Genomic DNA, 12,953 nt, shown 5'->3' with positions numbered 1-12,953 from the left:
CCCAACGTGGATTGCTTGACAATGCGGAACAGAAGAACAGGAGCTACTTTCATGCGGTATGGAAGGTACTACAAGAACAACTGGCATACTGTCTGTTCAGCGTGGATGGCCTGAGGATACCTTGGTCACTCGTCCTGTTGTTGAGGACACGGAAGGCTTTCCTGTTACCAGTTTGGCACGCATGGGTGACTTTATGTTGCGCTGCCTTTCCCATGACCTTCGTATTGCAAAAAATTAGGGTGACAGTCATGACTGGGTAGTGACACTTTTAGACCCATGCTACATAGACAACTTTCAATTTTTTGTTCCAGAGGCAGACAGATGTACTAAAATGGTGCAGTACCAGAGGGCCACTGTTGCGGAATTATTAATAAAATTCCCATCTGAAACCGCTGGCGGCAGATGTCACAGTGCGTTGGACAACCAAGGAGTACAGGCGAGAGACACACAACTCCAATCCAAAAGTGGCAGGGCAACACTGGCAAAGTTCTGGGACAGTTTTCTCAGACCCTCCCATCGCCCTGGCCCAGAGTAATGACACAAGGAATGGAATGTTTGGGAAGATGGTGAGGGAGTACCTTGCTGACCGTACCAACGTCCCCAGTGAGTCCTCTGTACCTTTTAATTATTGGGTATCCAAGCTGGATTCGTGGCATGAACTGGCTTTCTACGCTTTGGAGGTCCTGGCCTGCCCTGCCGCTAGCGTTTTGTCAGAGCAGGATTTTAGTGCCGCTGGTGGAATTATAACAGATAGGCGCATTCGCCTGTCAAATGAAAATGCAGAGAGGCTGACTCTTATAAAAATGAACAAGGGTTGGATTGGGCAAGGCTTCTCTACACCACCAAATGACAGCGAAACATAACCTCCAATACAGTGTCTTTTTGAAAGGTGTATTCCCATGCACTTCTTCACACATGCATATGGGTATACGTTCTGTAATTTTGGCTATTTCGTGTCCTCCTCTTCCTTCTCCTCCCCACCACCACTAGAACACCAGGGTGAACATGTTCTGTGATGCTACAGTCTATTTTTTGGAAAGGCCTGTAAAAATTTTTTTGAAAATGTACCCCCATGGGGAAATGTTTGTCAGCCCATGCACTTAGCGTATGGGCATTCCAAGTGTAGGAGACCTTTTTCTTTAAATTGGGAAAACATTCATATGATGACATCCTCCATCTCTTCGGACACCACCACTAGAACACGAGAGTGAACTTATTCCGTGATGCAACAGCCAGGTTATTGTTTGCAAAGGGGTGTTTGAGGTCTCTTCAGAGTTCACCTATCGTTTCTTGTGTCTCCCACCTCCCAATGAGTTAAAAAAAAATATATAAAAAAAAATTATAGCATTGGACAGGAAGAGCAAATAGATAGTCGTGGTGTGGCATTGCGCCCTGCCAACACTAGAGAATTTTTTTTTTTTTTTTTTTTTTTTTAATTACCAGCATTACATAAATTTTACATGCAGATGAAGTGGATATAAAACCACAATCTGTGTCCTCCCAGCATTCCTCTCTACACATCTCAGTATTTAGATCACTATTACCGTGATCTCTTTCCCTTCTGCATTTCTCTGTCTACATATCACATCTACTATATAATTGTCTAAGGGTCACTTCCGTCTGTCTGTCGCGGATATTCATTGGTCGCGGCTTCTGTCTGTCATGGAAATGCAAGTCGCTGATTGGTCGTGGCAAAACACCCATGACCAATCAGCGACGGACACAGTCCGGCGGCAAAATGGCCGCTTTTTCCTCCCCGCATTCAGTGCCCGCTCCATACTCCCCTCCAGTCAGCCCTCACACAGGGTTAATGCCAGCATTACCGGAGCGCGGTGTAACGCACTCCGGTTACGCTGCTATTAACCCTGTGTGCCCAACTTTTTACAATTGATGATGCGTATGCAGCATCAATAGTAAAAAGATCTAATGTTACAAATAAGAATAATAATTAAAAAAAAGGTTATTCTCACCCTCCAATGTCGCGGCTGTCCTCGGCAGTGCAAGCGGCAGGTTCCGGTGCCAAGGATGCTATGCGAGGACCTTCCATGACGTCACGGTCATGTGACCGCGACGTCATCAAGGTCCTGCGCGCATACCAAACCTGGGATCGGAAGCTGCCGCGTGCACCGCACACAGGCGCCAGGACTTCAAGGGGCCTTCGGAAGGTGAGTATATGTTTATTTTTTATTTTAAGTATTTCTTAACCACGCATATAGTGCCCACATTGCTATAAACTATGTGGGCTGTGTTACATACTGCGTGGGTTCTGTTATATACTACATCTCTGTGCTATATACTAACGTGGCTATGTTATATACTGTGTGGCTGCTATATACTGCGTGGGCTGTGATATATATAACGTGGCCAGTGTTATATACTGCGGGGGCTGTGCTATATACTGCGTGGCTGCTATGTACTGCGTGGGCTGTGTTATATATTACATGGCCAGTGTTATATACTGCGGGGGCTGTGCTATATACTGCGTGGGCTGTGCTATATATTACGTGGCCAGTGTTATATACTGCGGGGGCTGGGCTATATACTGTGTGGCTGCTATGTACTGCGTGGGCTGTGCTATATTACGTGGCCAGTGTTATATAATGCGTTGCTGCTATGTACTGCGTGGGTTGTGCTATATAGTACATGGTCAGTGTTATATACTGCATGGCTGCTATATACTGCGTGGGCTGTGCTATATATTACGTGGCCAGTGTTATATACTACATCGCCTGTGTTATATACTGCGTGGCTGCTATATACTGCGTGGGCTGTGTTATATAGTACGTGGGCTGTGTTATATACTGCAAGGCCTGTATTAACGCAGCGGGTATTCTACAATATGTATGTATGTATGTATGTATGTATGTATGTATGTATGTATGTATGTATGTATGTATGTATATAGCAGCCACATAGTATATAGCAGGGGTGTCAAACTGCATTCCTCGAGGGCCTCAAACCATGCGTGTTTTCAAGATTTCCTTATTGCACAAGGTGCTGGAATCATTCTGTGCAGGTGATTAAATGATCACCTGTGCAATACAAGGAAATCCTGAAAACATGACCTGTTTGCAGCCCTTGAGGAATGCAGTTTGACACCCCTGGTATGTAGCACAGGCCACGTAGTATTTGTCTACTATGTTCTACATGGCTCCTATATACTACGTGGCCTGTGCTATATGCTATGTGGCTGCTATATACATACATACATATTCTAGAATACCAGATGCGTTAGAATCGGGCCACCATCTAGTACATCATAAAATGCTTCAGCCACAGGGCAAAATGTATTTCCTACGATTGGACTGTTCTGGATTACATTTGTACAGTGTGAAACAATAATTAGGCCTAAAAAATGTTTTTGTCTAAAACACAGTCAGTGGACACTTAGTAATTCCCCCCCCCCTCCATTTAAAGGAATATGAAGGTCTTGAGATCCACTTGTAGGAATTCCAATATTAAAATGTACCAAACTACAAAGACTATCTTCTCAGTTGAAAAAGATTATTGAAATGAAAAGTTATTCAGCATTTATTTAGCTTCCCTTTACAGCACAGTAGAACCATAATCGTGCTGTATCACAATACTAGAAGTAAGTAAAGCCCAACAAAAAGCTTCGACATTTTGAGTATCAAACCATACCATTACAGATACATTTCATCATCGTGTCACTAATAGTGGACAAGTTTAAGGGCCAATCATCTATTTCACATAGAGCATACAACCGGAGAACAAAGGATGATAAATAGGCCAGTATAAATATAAAAGTAGAAAAAAACTTTATTGAAACACATACAATAAAAACAGATAGAGAGGTGGATGCAACCACAATGCATATAAACAACTTACTCAGAGCGGGACATGGGGACCCTGGCTAATAGAGTCTGGACAATATATTAGATATAGTGGGTGGTAACGTCATAGATAGTTTATCTTGCTGGTGGTCCCAAAGTATAAGGCTGGGAACACATGCCTAGGGCTAGATATATAGCATGATATAAAATAAACATTCAAAGTAATATAGCATACCCAAGTGTAGGTCCAGTAGATCACCAGGTATAATCAAAAAGGGGGCACACCAAGAAGCCAGGAGTCACCACTGATTTTGTGCGGATTCCACCTGCGGTTTTACACCTGCGGATTCGTATTATGGAGCAGGTGTAAACCGCTGCGGAATTCGCACAAAGAATTGACATGCTGCGGAATAAACAATGCTACATTTCCGTGCGTTTTTTTCCGCAGCATGTGCACTGCGGATTTGGTTTTCCATAGGTTTACATGGTACTGTAAACTCAGCGAAAACTGCTGCGAATCCGCAGTGGCCAATTCGCTACGGATCCGCAGCAAAATCCGCAACGTGTGCACATAGCCTTAAAGAGTGATTTTAAGATGGTATCAGGATCAACTTCAGCTGGAGCATTTTAAGCAACACTAGAGGAGTTTGTGTTTCTTCGACATTAACCTTCCTTCTTTGATGTGGTGTCACTTAATCTTAAGGTACCTTCACACTAAGCGACTTTACAACGATAACGATCCGTGACGTTGCAGCATCCTGGCTAGCGATATCGTTGTGTTTGACACGCAGCAGCGATCAGGATCCCGCTGTGAGATCGCTGGTCGTTGCTGAAAGTCCAAAACTTTATTTCGTCGCTGGATCTCCCGCTGACATCGCTGAATCGGTGTGTGTGACACCGATCCAGCGATGTCTTCACTGGTAACCAGGGTAAACATCGGGTTACTAAGCACAGGGCCGCGCTTAGTAACCCGATGTTTACCCTGGTTACCATTGTAAAAGTAAAAAAAAAACAAAAAACACATACTCACATTCCGGTGTCCGGCGTCCGCTTCCCTGCACTCCTCCTGCATCCTGTGTAAGTGCCAGCCGTAAAGCAGAGCGGTGACGTCACCGCTCTGCTCTGTGGGAGATGCCGGAGATGTTCGGCGCTGACACAGGATGCAGGAGGAGTGCAGGGAAGCGGACGCCGGGCACCGGAATGGGAGTATGTGGTTTTTTTTTTCACTTTTACAATGGTAACCAGGGTAAACATCGGGTTACTAAGCGCGGCCCTGCGCTTAGTAACCCGATGTTTACCCTGGTTACCAGGGGACTTCGGCATCGTTGGTCGCTGGAGAGCCGTCTGTGTGACAGCTCTCCAGCGACCACACAACGACTAAACAGCGACGCTGCAGCGATCGGTATCGTTGTCTGTATCGCTGCAGCGTCGCTTAGTGTGAAGGTACCTTTAGAAATATGGGCTGGTCTGATGTTATCACACTACCATTCAAAGGAAGATTGCATTTCATTGTTGTCCATCTAGTTATCTGTTGTATTTTTTGTAGGCACCAACTGCATCTTCCTTTCTTACAAACTCAACCTCTGCAACTCCTGAACTCAACAAGCAGGTGCGCTTCAAGGAAATGCGTACACAGAAAAGCTCCTCTATATCTTACTTTGTGACTCTTGGATGCAAATTATTAATGGTCATTTTTGGGCCTTCTAAAGAGTTCAAGACAGACTCTGAGTGGGCCCTTCTGATGAACTGGCCTCCTTTGTAACAAGTGTCCGTGACATCTTGGCTAGAGCCTTTGTGTGCAATAAAGGTGGCTAAGTGTTGTGCTGAGTAGACATTGGAGCGGTGTATGCATCATTCTGTACCACTTTAGTAAGAGGTAAAGTTTGCCCAAAAGAAAATGATTTTCCAGACATTCATGGCCTTTTTTGCAGCTGTAATCTTCATCTTCATGGTGGGGATGTGGTAAAGTTCCAAGTCGTCATCAATACCATCATCGTCCATATCTCGTAAAGAGGAAATCTGGTGTTTCCCAGGGTAGTGGTTATCTACGCTTAGTGGCATTCCTTGAACAATGTTCGTTACACTAGAACAAATAATTTTCAGCTGTGACATTTTGATATTGGTAATATGTATGGGTGAAGAGGAAGAACATTGAGCCACAGGTGTGCTGATAGTTAGGGATGATGCACTCCTCTTTAAACTTAATTTTCACGAGCATCCATCATTTTGTTTAGTTTTCCTCTAACACTGATCTGCTTTCTCCAAATCCGCATCTCACAAACATGTTGCACTTTGCTCTTTATACGGACATGTGCGTCTTTGGCAACATATTTTTTATGGGCATTTTTTATGCCAAGCTTCACATGTGCATCTATTACACCAATTTTCTGAAGGGCATGAAACACATTCTGGTAATTGGTGGTGGCTAAAAGACTAATCATTGTAGGCTGTATCCTGGATGTCAAACCTCCCATAGCTACCGCTGTTATTAATCCTGTACGTTCCCATTCCTGCCGTCACTATGCCCCTTTTCCTGATCACTTCATCCAACGATTCATCCACCATATTTTTACTAAAAACCTGCACCTTCCCAGCAGCAACTGTGTAGGAAACCACGTTACTGTTTTCCAAGGTGTTTATGATGCCCCTAATTTAATTTTTTTTAACACACTATGTTGATGTGTACCCCCAGGGGGAAATGTTTGTCAGCCAATACACTTAGTGTATGGGCTTTCCAAGTATAGGTGAAGCGCTCCTTTTTAATGTGCGACAATTTTTTTTTATGAATCCCTCCTCCACGTTCATTCCAAGGGCGTTGTGGTGTGTGCAAATTATGTCCAGGCCTTACATTCACTTCATGGACAAAGCTTCCATAATTTTCAGACGTTTTTAGACCTTAAAAAGACTCCCAGGGGTGATCACGGTAAAAATACTCGGGTCTCCCATAGACTTACATTGGACTCGTTGTTCAGTCCGAGTACCCGAGTATTCCAATCTGCTCGACCCGAGCATTTTAGTGCTCGCTCATCACTAGCAATAAGACAAAAAACTTGTGCCACTTAATCACAACTATTTGAGTAATTTGCCTCCAAAATCTTTTGAGCATCTATTTCACGTTTTATTTTTATTTTGTTCTTCTTAAAATAAGATTTATTAGCACTAATAATTCGTGTTTACTTCTATTTATTATTACCACCTTTGTCAGATTCAAGTCGTAGAGAGAGAGAGAGAGAGAGAGAGAGAGAGAGAGAGAGAGAGAGAGAGAGAGAGAGAGAGAGAGAGAGAGAGAGAGAGAGAGAGAGAGAGAGAGAGAATTTTATTATCAGATTGTTTTTCTTTTTAAAAATATATTTTTAGACTTTTTCTTTGCTATTTTAATTAGTTCCACTATGGAGCTTTCACTTTTTCCAGTCTGTTTCTGCTAAAAAGGATAGCAATGTTTTATAGCCTGACAGCCCTACAAACATGAGTTAGTTAGATCATGCATTGACTGGATGTTCTAAAGGACAGAAACGTCCAAGAAGGATTGGGGATTATGCTAAATGAAATTATCACTGCACAATGGGTAATAATGCCAAAAAGGAAGAATTTTAAAGGGACTCTGTCACCTGAATTTGGAGGGAACAATTTTCAGCCATATGGGCGGGGTTTTCGGGTGTTTGATTCACGCTTTCCTTACCCGCTGGCTGCAATATTGGATTGAAGTTCATTCTCTGTCCTCCATAGTACACGCCTGCGTAAGGGACCCTAGCAACCAGGCAACCCCCACATGTACTTATGCTGGCTAACAGATGTAAATCATTCAGCTGCGGCAAGAAAAACTAAATCTCCGAGCACTAAAAAATACTCGGAGGACCCCCGAGCGTGCTTGAGAAATCTCGAGTAACGAGTATATTCGCTCATCACTACTGTCAGCCTAAATATGGAAAAATTATAGCTCTCAAAATAAAAAGCTCAAAATTAGCATAAAAAATGCCCAGTGTAAACCTAGCCTAATAGTTCATGATTGTTTCTTTTATTCTTGTGACTTGTATTCTTGTGATGATATAAAATATTTTAAATTTAGAATTATTTTTTTTGCTATTAATGGCTGGGGCTTTGGCAGCAGAAAATGGGCACAAATACCAAATGGGTATCTGAGATGACAGTAATCAGTTTAGGGAATCCTATATAATAATCGCCTATAATAATCGCCAGTTGGGACTTCCGGCCGCTGTCCCCGAATCCAATAAGGCACAGCGGCAGTGTCACTTGCGCAGGCGCAGTCCCAATGCGATAGCTTCAGGCCTATTTCTAGTAAACTAGAAATCCAAAGTGCAATGTGCTTATTCATCTATTATTAATCCAATTCATCTCTCTCCTTGCTACTCCTCCGCTTCCCCACTCTGCAAATCTCTTCCCTGGCTCCCATTCCCTCTGCGTATCCAGTTCAAATGACTAATCCTGACCTACAAACCCATCTATAACCTGTCTCCTCCATATATCTCTGAACTAATCTCCCGATATTTTCCCTCACGTAATCTCCATTCCTCCCAAGACCTCCTTCTCTCCTCCACACTTATCGGCTCCTCACCCAACCGCCTCCAAGACTTCTCACGAATATCCCCCATCCTCTGGAATTCTCTGCCCCAACACGTTCGACTATCAACCACATTCGGATCCTTCAGACAGAACCTGAAAACCCATCTCTTCAGGAAAGCCTACAGCCTACACTGACCCCGCTGCCTCCTCACCAGTACCGAAGTTACCGCCTCACCAACACCGGAGCTCCTGCAACCCCCAACCTACTGTCTCCATCCCCACCATCCTGTAGAATGTAAGCCCGCAAGGGCAGGGTCCTCGCCCCTCTATCAGTCGGTTATTATTAGTCTGTTTACTGTAATTTGTATGTATCCCCTTCTCATGTACAGCACCATGGAATCAATGGTGCTATATAAATAAATAATAATAATAACTAGCTCATCTTTAATAATATCAGCCCATCGCAGTACCCCAGCCCTACCTTGCTGACGTCTGAGTGGAAGTGGAGGACATTTCCATTTCTGTGTCTCATTCAGTAGTGGTCGGTTTCAGCTTCCCTGACTTCGGCCATGTCTCTGAGCAGTGACCACTTAGTACATCTGCTTCCTCCAGGGAGGCTGCAGTTCTGGAATATGACAGCACTGGAGAATCATGAATTTTGGACCGCTTCACATTTGATCCTTCTCAAACTGTATGGGGAAACCATGTGTAAAGGGACACTGGGGCAGTGTGTGTGTGTGTGTGTGTATAAACTCGGGGGGAATTATGCCATGTGTGGGGGGCACATTGGGGTATTCTACTTTACATGTGGGCACCATACTGTGTGGGGGGTACACTGGGGTATTATACTTTAAATGGGGGCACCATACTGGGGTATTACACTTTACAAGGGGGCACCATACTGTGCGTGCAGGTGACTGTGCTGCGGGGGTCCCATATTTTGTAGACGGGGTACGATGTGGCCATCATACTGTGATGGTAGCACACTGCGTGGGGTTATGAAGGGGGTCGTCATCCTGTGTGGGAACACTATGCAGAGTCATTAGCCTTTGTGGCGCTGCTGTACGGCTCCCTCTTTGCAGTCTTCCATTATTTGTGGGGAACATGTCCCTATTACGTAACGATGAAACTGAGAAGAAAACTAAATCTCCGGCTGTGTTGCAGGATGACTCGGTGTACCGCCCCCTACAGTACACGGACCCCTTCCTCTACGGTCTATACACATACAGTCCCGGAGGAGGACATCAGCCCACCCGACCCCACGCCCTCTACCTGCTCTCACACCGCTGACTCCTCTCTCCCAGCGCTCAGCAGCCCGTCCCTGTGACCGCACGGCTTCACAGACTCCTGATATCCATCCGCGCTTTGCTCCTTGTTATGGAATAGGCAACAGACGAAACATTAGAAAAAATACTGTTCCCATAATGCCCCGCAACTTCCTCACTAGCGATCAGCCTATTGGTTTCGTGTAGTGATGCGTCACTAGCGGGTCGCCGCCCTTGGCGGCGCATGCGCACTTGTTCCTGCTGGCTAATGGCTGAGTAAAGTGCTCGCTGATTGGCCGGCAGGGCGCTGTGTGAGCGTAGTGACGGAAGGGGGGCAAATGGCGGAGGGATGTTCCCGGGCCCTGTTTAAATAATAACAGCCGGGTATTTCCTCCGGGTTTTATTTTCGTTATTTTTGCCGCCCGTCTGCCGGGGAGCGGAGGAGGACGCGGCCGGGGAGACCGGCTGCCGCTGGAGAGTGACGCCGCGCTGTGAGTGGAGCCCCAGGGATTAGAGCGTGTGAGTTCTCGCCCGGTGGGTTGGAGGTGGGAGAGCCCGCATGCCTGGCTCCCGGGGGACGCGGCTCTCCGTCGGCTGTGTCACTGGGCCGGAGCCGTGCGGCCTAGCGCCCCCGCCGCTCTGTGGCTGAGTTGTGCGGAAGTTTTCTGCGGCTGAGTGAGGCCCGCGGAGGAGCAGGAAACTTTCCAGCGGCCTCGGGATCAACTTCAGGCTCCCGCGGAGCGCTGTCCCGGCGGCCGGCAGTGCTGCGGAGGAGGGCGGGCGGGCTGCTCTGCTGTGTGGCGGCGCACAGGCCGCGGGGGCGCTCTGCTCGCCGTCAGATCTGCTCACATCCGGTGTCACGAGCGCAGCGATGTCGCGATAGAGCTGCCCTGACAGTAGCTGTCGTCTGTCCCGGATTGGCCATAGACCACAGTTCTGACGGCGTTTTGTTACCCGGTGCTCTGTTGTTCCTCCTGGCAATATAGCGATTATGTGACATCTGGGCGTTCCCATTCCAGGCAGCAGTGATTGACCAGTGTCCACCGGTGCGGGGCATCAGCCTAACTGGTGGTATCCGGAGCTCGGGCTGCTCATGTATGTCCGCGGAGACCCCAGAATGGAGATTATAGGGTGATCACCCATCCACACTACATGTGCACACTGGGGTCTGACTGCCAGGACCCCCAGGGCATTCTTATCCCCATCACCTCCGCTTCAGTCATGCCCATGGAGCTGCTAGAGAAGCCAAGTGCAACCCTCGGCAGCGCCCTAGGGAAAGAGTGGAGCGGGGCGCACTGCTGCGCCATTAGCGGGGATAAGTGCCCTGATTTGGTGCAGGTCCCAGCACTCGGACCCCCACCAGTCAGTAAGTTGTCATGTGGACGGGTGGACCACCCCTGTAATAAGAGGGTTCTCCCCCATGGGACTGCTCCTGCCCTGCAGCCATAACACGCTGGTGGCCATGCTCTCATTGTGGTAGCATGTGGGCGTACTGTGTATAATAGTGCTGAAATGTAGAAAAAGACTATTCTGCCGCCCATCGGACAGGGTGAGTTACTTGTTGTTTGGCATCTGGTGCAGTCATTTGTGTTCCCGCCGTCAGTGGCCCCCAGATTGTGAGCTGTCGCTCTGTTTGGGTGGGATGTAACATTCCTACCTGCCAGCTGGGTCCTTGGACTATTTGGACTATGGCCTTTTCTTATAACTTAGAGACCAGTACATATTGGGATGCCCAGCAGTGTGGTACTGGAGTCTGCTGTCTTTGGCTGCCTGGATGGTGAAGCTGGTCACTGTTCTAGTGAGTGGTGGGCTAGAAGGCAAATCCCAGAAGCCAGGCATCCGATGTGCATCGGGCTGTATGTGTATGATGCAGACAGGCGTGACGTGCTTGGTTTAACCTGTGAAATGCATATCATAGGGCAAAAAGTATTCCGGTGGTGTCTCGGGGTGGCAGCTGGTTTGTGACTGTCCCCCGTGGGCTGGGCAGCAATCTCCAGTGTACAGGGTGCGTCATTGACGCCTGCCCGCTGAATTCTATAGTACACCGCACACTCTGTGTATATATTGCAAAGGTGAAAATTTATTTACAAAATGACTATGTGATATGAAAGCGACCAGAGGCAGTTATGACGTTTCGGCCCTACCAGAGCCTTAATCATATAGTCGCTAGGAAAAAACAGAAACAAAATATGTAAGTATACAGTATGTACAGTACATAATATTCAAAATCGGTAAACAAGAATAAACATAAAAATAAAAATCCCGACCTGGATGGAGGAAACAAATAAAAACATAAACAAATAATAATAAAGGACAACGAACAGTTCAGCGATAGGGATTACCCCTCCACTCTCTTGACACAGGAACTTGCTCGGTCCTCGGATCCACCCATGAGTCCAGTACCACGCCAATCCCAAGATAGGATTCCGTTTGTGCACACTCACCATCCATTTATGACAAAGGTTTATTCTGTCATCAAAAAGCACTGGCCCCTTCTTGGTAGAGCCCACCCTGAGATCGCATCCTTTAGGGTGCCCGCACTCATGAGTACCAGGAGACCCCCCAACATCCGTGACCCGTGATCCGTGAATAGTCAGGGCAGACATGGGTAGTGTACTTCGAGTACCGACTCAACAGTTCTTGGGATCACGCCGCAATGGCACTTTCCCTTGCCTGAACTGTGCCGCTTGCTCGAACGTGATCAAGGCCGACAATGTGACCCATCCAAGAACCGGGAAATCTTACCCTATTCGCGGATTTTATACGTGTGACTCAAATTTTGTGGTTTACGTCATCAAGTGCCCTTGCGGCCTGCTCTATGTGGGTGAAACCACTCAGCACGTACGTGATAGGATCGCAAGCCACAAGTCCACAATTAGGTGTAACAAAACCTGGCTTCCCCTCCCTGACCACTTTACCAGGGCTCGACATTCAGTAGCCCAACTAAAATACCAAGTCCTGGAACAGGTACCCCGTCCCAGACGGGGCGGCAACCATGTTAAACTGTTGAGGTCCAGGGAAACGTACTGGATATATACACTAGACACCCTTACACCTAGGGGCCTCAACAGGGAAATTGACTGGCTACTTTAAATTGTCCTTCCACCTTACTAACTCTTTCCTCTTCCCTTACAGATTCGTTGAATACTATGGTGAGTTCCTTCCGCCATTAAATAATGCTAAATACCAGCCATTACTTTTATGGTCCTTAAACTAGACCACTACATAAGAGTATCCTATGCCTAGTATTTTACGTCTTATATGGACAACCTTATCCCCATTTAGACATGCACTTTATTACATCTTGTTCCATCCATTATTGCGCTTGACGGCGCTACCCATTAAGCTTCATTACCCTGTTGCAAGACTTGCA

At 46.5% G+C, this 12,953-nt stretch overlaps 1 protein-coding gene, 1 long non-coding RNA gene and 1 pseudogene across 8 annotated transcripts in view; 1 reads left to right on the top strand and 2 right to left on the bottom strand.

Annotated features, from left to right (window-relative positions):
* Positions 1-9,768, bottom strand: part of LOC143770070 (uncharacterized) — an 81,416-nt gene extending 71,648 nt beyond the window's left edge. For both annotated transcript variants that reach the window (XR_013214541.1, XR_013214540.1), the window contains exon 1: positions 9,588-9,768. This is a non-coding gene — a long non-coding RNA (uncharacterized LOC143770070). The remainder of the gene's footprint in view (positions 1-9,587) is intronic.
* On the bottom strand, positions 5,015-7,054 carry LOC143770069 (polymerase delta-interacting protein 3-like; annotated as a pseudogene).
* A 39-nt stretch (positions 9,769-9,807) lies between the features above and the next one.
* The window catches only part of WAPL (WAPL cohesin release factor), a 132,990-nt gene continuing 129,844 nt past the window's right edge, over positions 9,808-12,953 (top strand). Inside the window, exons 1-2 of one of the 6 annotated variants that reach the window (XM_077259317.1) lie at positions 9,878-10,099; positions 12,716-12,732. The gene's annotated coding sequence lies outside the window, so the exon portion shown is untranslated. Of the gene's footprint in view, positions 10,100-12,715; positions 12,733-12,953 lie in introns of all 6 variants that reach the window. The other 5 variants (XM_077259313.1, XM_077259314.1, XM_077259316.1 and 2 more) reach the window with 5 other exon arrangements.

This window comes from Ranitomeya variabilis, chromosome 4 (assembly GCF_051348905.1).
Source record: "Ranitomeya variabilis isolate aRanVar5 chromosome 4, aRanVar5.hap1, whole genome shotgun sequence".
NCBI classification, from domain to species: domain Eukaryota; kingdom Metazoa; phylum Chordata; class Amphibia; order Anura; family Dendrobatidae; genus Ranitomeya; species Ranitomeya variabilis.
This window is presented reverse-complemented; position numbering and strand designations above follow the sequence as displayed.